At 50.2% G+C, this 10,321-nt stretch overlaps 1 non-coding gene across 1 annotated transcript; it reads left to right on the top strand.

Moving 5' to 3' along the window:
* The first annotated feature begins 4,942 nt into the window (after positions 1-4,942).
* On the top strand, positions 4,943-5,014 carry TRNAW-CCA. The gene has a single exon. It is a non-coding gene; the product is annotated as a tRNA-Trp (tRNA).
* The last annotated feature ends 5,307 nt before the right edge of the window (positions 5,015-10,321 follow it).

Here is a 10,321-nt window from a genome sequence, read left to right on the forward strand (position 1 = left end):
GGGGGGCTCCACACCCCGGCGCCCCCCCCTCCGGCCCCGCCACACCCGCCACCCGAGACCCTGCGGGATGTGGAACCAATGCGCACCAGGAAAAGGCTGCGAGGCCTGGAGGGAGAAAAGGAGCCTTTAGCAGCCAAGCCTAAAGCAACAAGGAAAGGATTCAAACCCATGCATTCAGCACACAGCAGACTAGCTGCTCATCACCTTCACCACTCAGCCACCTGGTCAATTCATGCTCCTGGAGAGCTAAACGTGGAGCCATTGCTTTACTGCAATTAAGTAACCGTACTATTGCCCTAAAATGGCCAGAAATTCGCTCTGAGACTATACCTCTCAACTTTACGATACCTACTTCATGGGTATCAGATGTAGACATGCCACGGTTAGAACACTAGAATGAAGTGAAAAATAAGCTGCAAAGCCTTGAAGCAAAGGCTCGGCAAGGCACTCAGTTAACTCTCCTTGCTCGAGAGGGTGGGCGAATCATCAGTCTAGCTGTCAGCGTGCCCGAGCCTTGTAAATAGTATGATGTAATCTGTACTATTCGTGTGTCACCAAGTGCTTCCTCAACTATGTAGCTAACCATCTTAAGCATCATAGTATTCTGCATTGCCCTAGTGGCAACAGCTAAATAGGATTTTAATCGTTGTTGTCGTAAATCTATTCATGCTATGCTAGTTAAATTTATAGATCCCTCTCCATTTCCTGATGTAGCGCATGTAGCTTTCGCATTTTAATTGTAGCTATCATAGTGCTTCAGCAAGCAAGGAGTAGAGTGTGACAGCGGAAAAGTGTGCCTGTGTGATAAAGGTGCTTGTTGAAGGCTCTATGAAGATTAGACTAAGTGTTTTTCTGTATTTATTTAGATATTAAGCTATATGTTGTTGCTAAAAGCCTAATTAAAGTTTAAGGTGTAGTGAATCTTTGTATAAAGTAAGGCCTAGTAAATTTAGCAAAGCCTTGAAGTAGTAAGACCCTGTGGCGTAGTTAAAATTACCTTATCAAAAGAATGCAAGGCTTTTACTATTATTGGTCAGTCTAAGGACAGCTGAAGTAAAAAGAATCTGAGTAGTTGTACGTTATCAGAACCATTCAGAAGCTTCAAATTGGCTAGAGTATGTAGAAACCATTCAGAAAGAAGATACAGCTCTGTGAAAAGGATTAGTTAGCTGTTGCCTGGATCAATGGGCCCGTGGACCTCGAGGAGCCCAAAGACTGCATTCCAGGGTCCTTCCCGATACCTGTTGGACAGCGCTGTTCAGTGACGCCTGACTTCAATGAACTTTGTAGAAAGAGAAGCTTGCTGTGCATCAGGCATCAGAGGGGACTGCCGATAAGTTGCCAATGCGAATTGCTTTTGTCTGTCATTGTTTGGTTTGTTAAGTCAATAAATCTTTCTTAACTTTCTACCCCCGACCACACTCTCAATCCCTGAACCCTCCACAGGCAGCTAGGACAAATGGCATTTGTGGGCAGCCCTTGGCAGAAAAGGGCAGGGGCTGGTGGAGCAGCTCCACCAAGCAGTGGGGGCAACACAACACCATTAACAGGTTCTCACCCAAGGGCTGAGAATCACGGACCTGGAAACATCCCCAACCATTCTAGCCCAAAGCTGCTCTGCCCTCCACACACGCGGTGCCCGGTGGCTCTGGCAGAGACCTCCCCGGAGGTTTTCTCTGGGATTCTCTGCTCCTCTCAGCAGTAGGTGCCTCGCCTGCAGCAGGGAGAGCTGCCACATGTTACCTTGCTGTTGGAGGCAGACAAATGTCAAGGGGAAACTTCTCGAAAAGGGAGCTCCTGGATTCATGACAGTCTTCTCTCAAAGGGAGAGAAAAGGGCTGAACGTGAAGTTGTGACTTCGCTGTCTTTTCAACAGTCACAAGTCGAGTTCCTGGCTGAAGACAGCAAGGCTCCTGCCTCCGGTATCCAAATGGATCCCCAGATCCGTGCAGGTCGGAGTGCTGAATTTTATACCCCGCATTTACACTTGGAGAGCCTGGGCTCTTCTTCATTACTGCTACCTTCTTCGTCCTCTTCTGTTCCTTTTCTCTGACTAGGACTGGTTTATAAGAACTTAGCAGCTGACTGGGAATCCTGGGAAGTTAAGGTCCCTGCCTAGGAAGTCTCCAGGCATTCCCCATGCAAGTTTGTATCCTGCTCCTCATGATTGTTTTTCCTTCAAAGTATAGTGTTATTTCCTCTGAAAGCACCCAGCCCTCACCACACTCAAGCAGTGAAACCACTGGTAATGGTCCCTTGAAGCCAGGGACCCAGAAGACAGGTTCGTGGGAAGGGGAAGATCCCTGTGCTCTCCCTGTGGGGGAGAAGAATGTCCAAGGTAGTACATCAACCAGAAACAAGATGATCTCTTTCAAGATTGAAATACAAGCAATGTGCATGTCTGTTCTCTCTGGTAGTGAAAGAGCAAATGTGTTCTCCTGTTGTTCGCCTAATTCCCAGTACGCCGTCCTACCGGTGCTGAAATGTGGAAATGGAAGTCGAAGTGGAACGGGGCTGTTTCGCACAGCCCTAGTATTTGCCACCTGCTGCATCGAGGGGCTCTCACCAGGAGTCCACGGACCATCTTGTTATGTGTTCACCCTGGGTGCATCGACAGACAGCGCTTACTGCAGAGCTTGCTAATTAGCTTAGCAGCAAACATCTCAACATGTACACATGCACCCCTATTAGAGCACAGGAAGCTAATTAACTCCACAGCAGGGCAGTATTCATAAATATAATACTACCGTGCCCTGGAGTAGTTATGTTGTGTGTGTGTGTGTGTGTGTGTGTGTGTGTGTGCGTGCGCACGCGTGCGTGCATGCAGCAGTGCCTGTGTACAAGCAGACGTCATAGATTTCATACACATTAGTGGTTGGAAGGGACCACATGAGATAATTAGACCAGCCCCCCTGCCGTAGTCAGGAAGTCTCTCGGGGGAAGAAGAAGTCTGCTGGGAACAAATGTTCCCAGCAGGATAAACATCCAAGCACCTTTTGAACGAGTCCAGAGTAGGTGCTTGCACCAACTCAGGGTGGGGGTGGGGTGGGGAGTATGTTCCAGACCCCGGACACTCGGAGTGTGAAGAAGGTTTTCCTTATGTCCAGTCTAAATCGGGCTTCCAGGAGTTTGTGGTCATTAGACCTTGTTATCCCTTGCGGGGCTCTGGTGAACAACTGCTCTCCAAGGTCCTGGTGCACCCCCTTATGTACTTATAGGCTGCCACCACATCTTTCCTGAGTCTTCTCCAAGCTGGCAAGTCTCAAGTCCCTCAGCAGGAGGATGATGTCCCTGGTTTTGTTTGAGATGCATTGGTAAATGTGTGCCAGAGTTTGATTTCCTTTGGCAACCTACTCTCCAACTTGTGGCCGTTATTTCTTGTTATCCCTGGGGGCGCTAGGGGAAACAAGGTCTCCCCCAAACCTTTCTGGTCCCCCCTAGTGAGTTTATAGATGGTCACCAGGTCCCCCCTCAGCCTTCTCTTGTGAAGGCTGAACAGGTTCAGGTCCCGTAGCCTCTCATCGTAGGGTCTGCCCTGCTGTCCCCGGAACATGCGGGTGGCCCTCCTCTGGACCCTCTCAATGTTGTCCACATCCCTCTTGAAGTGGGGCGCCCAGAACTGGACGCAGTGCTCCAGCTGCGGCCTGGCCAGTGTCGCGTAGAGGGGGAGGGTCACCTCCTTTGCCCTACTTGAGATGCACCTGTGGATGCATGATAGGGTCCGGTTGGCCCTGCTAACTGTCACCTCGCATTGTCGGCCCATGTTCATCTTGGAGTCAATATCAGTGTTAATTGCTCCCAGGCAAATGTTCCAGCAACATGCACAGCAGCAAAACTTCTGGAGCAATCAGCTGCAGAGTTTTTTCATGTGCACAAATAACATGTGTAGGCACACACACTGTGAGGTTTCATCCCATAATTTAGACCCACGTGTGCAGGGATACAGCCCCAGGGAGCCTCTAGCAGGGCAGTTCACTTGAGGCCTCAGTCCCACCCATTCTCACTCCCTTTTTTTCACAAGAGGAAAGAATTTTCCTTCCACCCCTGACTCCCCTGCAGCTCTGGCCTCAGTACAGCAGTGAGGTCTTCTCTTTTCTTTCCCTCTGCTCTCCTCGTTTTACATCTGGTGCATGTGCTCTCCCATTCTGCACCAGGTAGAGGGCAGATTCAGACCCAGGTTTTAACCTTTCAGTCTCCACTGGATTCTTCAACTGGACCCTCCTGATCCTTTCAGATGCGCATACCCTGTACTGTTAGTCGTCCCCTACCTCCCATTAGCAATATCACTTCGAAGCAGTTTCATTTCCAACCCTTCTGAACATTTTCCCCCTTGCTCTGTGCCAGGAGCCTTCCCAGTAAGGCTGACCTTATCCTGCAGCTCCATTCTCCATATGAAGAGCTGGGCACCAATACTACAGACATACAGACCTGCTCGGATGAACTAAGCAACGCTTATTGCAGAGCAGGAAATAGGCCTCTGATGATGGGTTGGGGAATTGAGGAGGATGCCTAAAAGCCGGCGGAACGGTGTTGGGAGGGAAGATTTCTCTCAGGTTTGCTCCTTCTTGAGCACGTGCTGCCATTGTTTGACGATCATTTCTAGTGGTTCAAGTATGAGATGGCAGGTGACAACTACGACTGTCAAGTCAGTGGGCGGGTCATTCTCTTTGCACTTGGTTGCTGTAGGGTAGTTTGGCAGCTCTTTGAAAGATACAACCTACAGTTCAGCTAGAAGCTTAAGTAAGTTGTGCATTAAAATCATGCTGAGGTTCGGCTGTGCTTTTTGGATTTCTGTGAAAGTCACAGGCACCGTAAGGAAAGTCTGGAGAATTCACTGAAATGGGCAGTTGGAATAGGGGTGGGTGCAATAGCCCTACATGTACGAAGTAGGAGGACTTTGGGCACCAGTTATAAAAAGGAGAGAGAAAGAGCTGAAGTGTGTGGCCCCATGGTGCAATGGTAGCATGTCTGACTCCAGATCAGAAGGTTGTGTGTTCAAGTCACACTGGGGTCAACCTCCCACTTCTTTTCTGAGTTCCTGGCCGACTCTCACCACTTGTGGTGCTTTCCTTGCTGTGTTAGTGTTGAGGCTGTGAGCAGATGTCAAAGGAGGCCCTTTTTGGCAAAGCTGGCCATAAAGTAAAACACCAGGCCTCAAAGCCTGGTGCAGATGGAAAAGTTGTCTGGTGTGATGGAGTAGGCTAGGAAACTTTCTTTTTCTGGGAGAGTGGACAGAGGCATGTCAGGTTCCCCGTGCTGGGTCAGCCAAGTAGCAAAAATCAGTTCAGTGTGGCCTTCCGCTCAAAGGATCCCTATTTGTGCTGACTGAGTCTCTTCAGTGTGATACATTGAGGGGTGAAGAAGAATGGGATTGAGTCCTGTCCCCTCATCCTCTGACATATCCTGCTAGGAGGTCTGTGGTCAGGAGAGCCCATATGATATGTGCAGAACCAATCTATGGCCTAAGGCAACCTACCACAGGGGTGTGGGCGGTGGGGTGGAGCAGGGGAGTGTACAACTTGATTTCTTTTTTCTCTAGAGTCACTAAGGTTGCATACACGCATACTAAGTTGACCTAACTTAAGCCACATTGGAGGATACACGCGTAAAGCTCCTTGACATAGTGGCAGCCATCTTGTGAGCTAAGTCGACTTCACTAATGTGACATACGATAATGCACTTCAGAGGTGTATTATCTTGCACCACGTTTAAGTTGACTTTGCTCCACATGTGTGTGTATGCTCTGAGAGTTAAATTGATTTGAAAAGTGAAGTCGACTTAACTGTCAGAGCATTGATATGTGGGTATGCACCCTACGCTACCATAGATTTAGTAGATTTAATAGATGTGATGTTCGGAATGGACCTTGGTAGATCATTGAGTTCGGCCCCCTGCCCTGGGCAGGAAGGAGAACTGAGGTCAGGTGACCCCAGCCAGGTGCTTGTCTGGTGTCCCCTTAAAGACTTCCAAGGTAGGAGGGAGCACCACCTCCCTTGGAAGCCCATTCCAGACAATGGAAACCCTTACATAAAGAAGTTCTTCCTGATGTCTAATCTAAATCTGCTCTCTGTCAGTTTGTGGCCATTGTTCCTAGTAACACCACGGGGTGCCGTGGTAAACCGAGCATCTCCTATTCCTTGCTGTCCGCCCCTGACAAATTTGTAGATGGCCACTCCATCCCCTCTCAACCTTCTCTTATAGAGGCTGAAGAGATCCAGGTCCCTCAATCCCTCTTCATAGGATCTTACCCCTAATTATCCTAGTGGCCATACTCTGGACCCTCTCAAAATTTTTCACATCCCTCTTGAAGTGCGGCACACAAAACCAAATGCAGTACTCCAGCTGTGGCCTTACCAATGCCACATAGAGGGGAAGTAGCACCTCCCTAGACCTTTCTGTGATGCACCTGCTTATGCATGGAAGAGTGTGGTTAGCTTTACTGATCGCTTCATCGCATTGACGGCTCATGTTCATCTTGGATTTCTCTATGACTCTAAAATCCCTCTCCGCTGCTGTGCTGCTTAGGAAGTCATCTCCCAATCTGTAAGTGTGTTGAACATTCCTTTTCCTTAGGTGCCGTACCTTGTACCTTGCACCTCTTTGTTAAACTGCATCCTATTCTGCTCTGCACACTTTTCTAACCTGTCTAAATGTACCTGAATCCTTTCCCTGCCCTCTAGTGTGTTTACTTAGCCCCATACTTTGGTGTTGAACGTGAATTTGGAGAGTATTCTCCATGCCCTCATCCAAGTCACTGATGAAGGCTATGAACAGTACTGGCCCAAGGACTGAACCATGAGGGACCCCACCACCCACTCCATTTCAGACAGATACCGACCTGTCCACCACCACCACGCTCTGGGTGCATTCCTTAAGCCAGTTCACCAATTCCAAGTAAATGACTTGAACCTCGACTCCTGCGCCTAAGCATTTTGTGACTTGGCCGTCAAAAGAAACAAGATTAGTCAGGCAGCATCTACCTGCTATGAACCACTGCTGGTTTCCCTTTAGCATTGTTTTTCCTGCTGGACTCCCAGAAATGTGGTCCTTCATAATTTTTTCAAAGGTTTTTCCGAGGATAGAGGTGAGATGATTGGAAGAAGGCCAATGTGGTCCCTATAATCGAGGTGAGATGATTGGAAGACGGCCAATGTGGTGCAGAAGAGAAGGCTGAGAGGGGATCTGGTGGCGGAAAGGAAGAAAAGTGGATCCGGGAACTACAGGCCCATCAGCCTGAACTCCATCCTGAGGAAGATCTTGGACAAAGCTAATCTCTTTAACAATTTCTTTGCCTCCATTTTTCTGAGCAGGGACCGGGTCATCCCCCTCACTGGGATCCAGGGTGGACTCAGGGGAGGCTCAGCCAGGCCCAGGGTCAGTGAGGACCTAGTCAGGGAACTTCCAGTGGGACTGGATGTGTTCAAATCAGCAAGTCCTGATGATCTGCACCCAAGAGTGCTGAGGGAATTGGCAGAGGTCATTGTGGGGCCCCTGACACAGCTTCATGAGCACTCATGGTGCTCTGGAAAGGTGCCAGAGGACTGGAAAAGGTCCAGTATGGTCCCCATTTTCAAAAAAGGGAGGAAGGAGGACCCAGGAAACTATAGGCCCATTAGTCTTACCTCGGTCCTGGGGAAGCTCTTTGAGAAAATTATCCAGGAGTACATCTGTGAGAGACCAGCAGGGGAGATTATGCTTAGAGACAATCAACATGGGTTCATTACAGTCAGGTCCTGTCAGACTAACCTGGTGGCCTTCTATGATCAGGTCACAAAATCCTTGAATGCAGGTGTTGCGATGGAGGTTGTCCTTGTGGACTTTAGGAAGGCCTTCAACACTGTCTGTCACCCCATTCTCATTAAAATGTGGTGCACCATGACCAGTGGGGTTGCCCAAGGCTCCATCCTAGATTCTATTCTTTCTATTCGCTGGCATGTCTGGAAGTGCTCCTGGCACTTCTGGCTGGGCAGTGAGATTGGCAGTGTGGGGACTCCCCCCGGTTCGCGACATTGGTCATGGGGGAGACCACCTTCCCGGTCATTGAATGGCTGCTGGGGTGGCATGTATCCCCCCTGACTCAGGAGACACCAGTCGCCCATGATGCCTTACATTCCTGGCCCTTTCCTTTGGGACCTGTGAGACCCATGGGAGAGCAGAACGAACACCAGAGGAAGGAGTGCGAGGCCCAGGACAGACTGAGGGTACATGTCTCAGTTTTGCACCCTCACCTTTCATGAGGTTTTCTCTGCTCCAGGATGGCAGACTTGTGGTGGACCTGCTCCTGCCCTCTAGCAGCTGAGGCAGCACCATCATCTCTGTACCCATGCACTGAGCCCTGGGCTTCCCCAGGGGGTCCTACTGTGGGGTATACCCCTGCTCCATCCTGCAGCACTGACTTTTAATCTATGCAGGGTTACGCCCCACTAGGCCAGGAATACGGCTCCTACTCTTCACCCCTCAGGAGCCCAACCCCATGGGGACGATGGGGCAGCTTCTCAGGAGTCAGGACCTGGCAAAAGGCTGGCTCCCCCTTTCTGGCCCAGGTTGGACCACAGGAGCAGTCCCATCACCAGTCAGCAAGGGAGCTTTGACCTGCTCTGTTTCCAGCCTGGGCCGGTTCACCCCTCCTTAAGCAGCCTGGAGACTCCAAGCTCCCTCAGTGTCCCCATGCTGGTGCTGACCCCAGTGTAGACACCTGCTCAATACGGCCCCCTGGGGCCTTGAACTCCCGGGTTCAAGCAGTCCACCAGCCTCAGCCTCCCAGACACTTGGATTACAGACACAAGCCACTGTGCCCAGCTGGGCTGCTTGGTAAAAACAGGCCCCTGCGTTGCCGTATTCAGCAGGCATGTGAGAACCTTTAGCCGGTCACTAACAGGGGCTGGGCCCAATTTTTGGATTAAACATTAACTTTCTCAATCTAGCTCCAGCCTCATCACAGAAACGTTGGAAATTCCCTTTTTCAGCCCCTTTTACCATGAACAAATTCCCCCACTGAGAAACAACATTGCAATAAAACAAGGCATATTACAGGGGAGGTGAAGAATATGCAGCCTTAAGGAGTCTTCATTTTGCTGAAGTGCCAAGCTCCTTCTCTCTGAAGATCAAGGCTCCTGTGTGCAACTAGGGATGGCCTTGTCTCTCTGTGCTATTTAATTTCTCAATAATTGGTGATGAGGTGCAAACTTCCCCGACTCCCTGCCTGTAAGAATATGTATGGATCTCAGAGGCAAAACCAGCAGGAGCAGAAAGGAGGAGTCTGAAGGAGGAACAGGACGCGAGGGGAGGAGACAAGGGAGGAGAAGAGTCATTGAAGCTGGGGGAGAAGAGCAGCCCTGTAACAGCTCTGGAAGAAACTGCTCTAATAAAGACACTGTTTATATGAAGTAGGGAGCTGCTCCTTGATTACCCAGACAGGGTCACATGAAACACGGTGGCAGCAGAAGGCCTGTGAGGAAGTTCAAGAGAAGAGACAGACCTGTGCCCCAGCAGTGATTCAAACAGATTGCGAGAAGCATGGAGGGACTGAAGCCCCCAGGACAGCTGGATTTCAACACAAAGAGCCTGGCACAGACACGGAAACATTGGAAGCAAGAATTCAGTTTGTATACAGAGTTAACCACGGGTGATTCATAGATTCATAGAAGCAGGGTCGGAAGGGACCTTGTAGATCTTCTAGTCCGACCCCCTGGCCTGGGCAGGAGAGAAAACTGGGTTCAACTGACCCCAGCCAGGTAGACATCGAGCCTCCTCTTAAAGACCCCCAGGGTAGGAGCCAGCACCACTTCCCTTGGAAGCTGGTTCCAGATCCTAGCCGCCTTGACTGTGAAGTAGCGCCTCCTGATGTCCAGCATGAACCTACTCTCCATCAACTTATAGCCGTTATTCCTTGTTACTCCAGGAGGCACTCGGGGGAACAAGGTCTCTCCCAAACCCCACTGGTCTCCCCTGGTGAGTTTATAGACGGCCGCCAGGTCCCCCCTCAGCCTTCTCTTGTGATGGCTGAACAGGTTATGGTCCCTCAGCCTCTCCTTGTAGGGCCTGCCCCGCTGTCCCCGGATCATGCGAGTGGCCTTCCTCTGGACCCTATCAATGCTGTCCCCATCCCTTCTGAAGTGGGGTTCCCAGAACTGGACACAGTACTCCAGCTGCAGCCTGACTAGTGTCACATAGAGGAGGAGGAGGATCACCTCCTTGGACCTGCTTGTGATGCATCTGTGGATGCACGACAAGGTACGGTTACCCCTACTGACCGTGTTCTCGCATAGTCGGCCCATGTTCATCTTGCAGTCGATAATGACTTCAAGATCTCTTTCTGCCA

Source organism: Alligator sinensis, unplaced genomic scaffold (genome assembly GCF_000455745.1).
Source record: "Alligator sinensis unplaced genomic scaffold, ASM45574v1 scaffold1500_1, whole genome shotgun sequence".
Taxonomy (NCBI): Eukaryota; Metazoa; Chordata; order Crocodylia; family Alligatoridae; genus Alligator; species Alligator sinensis.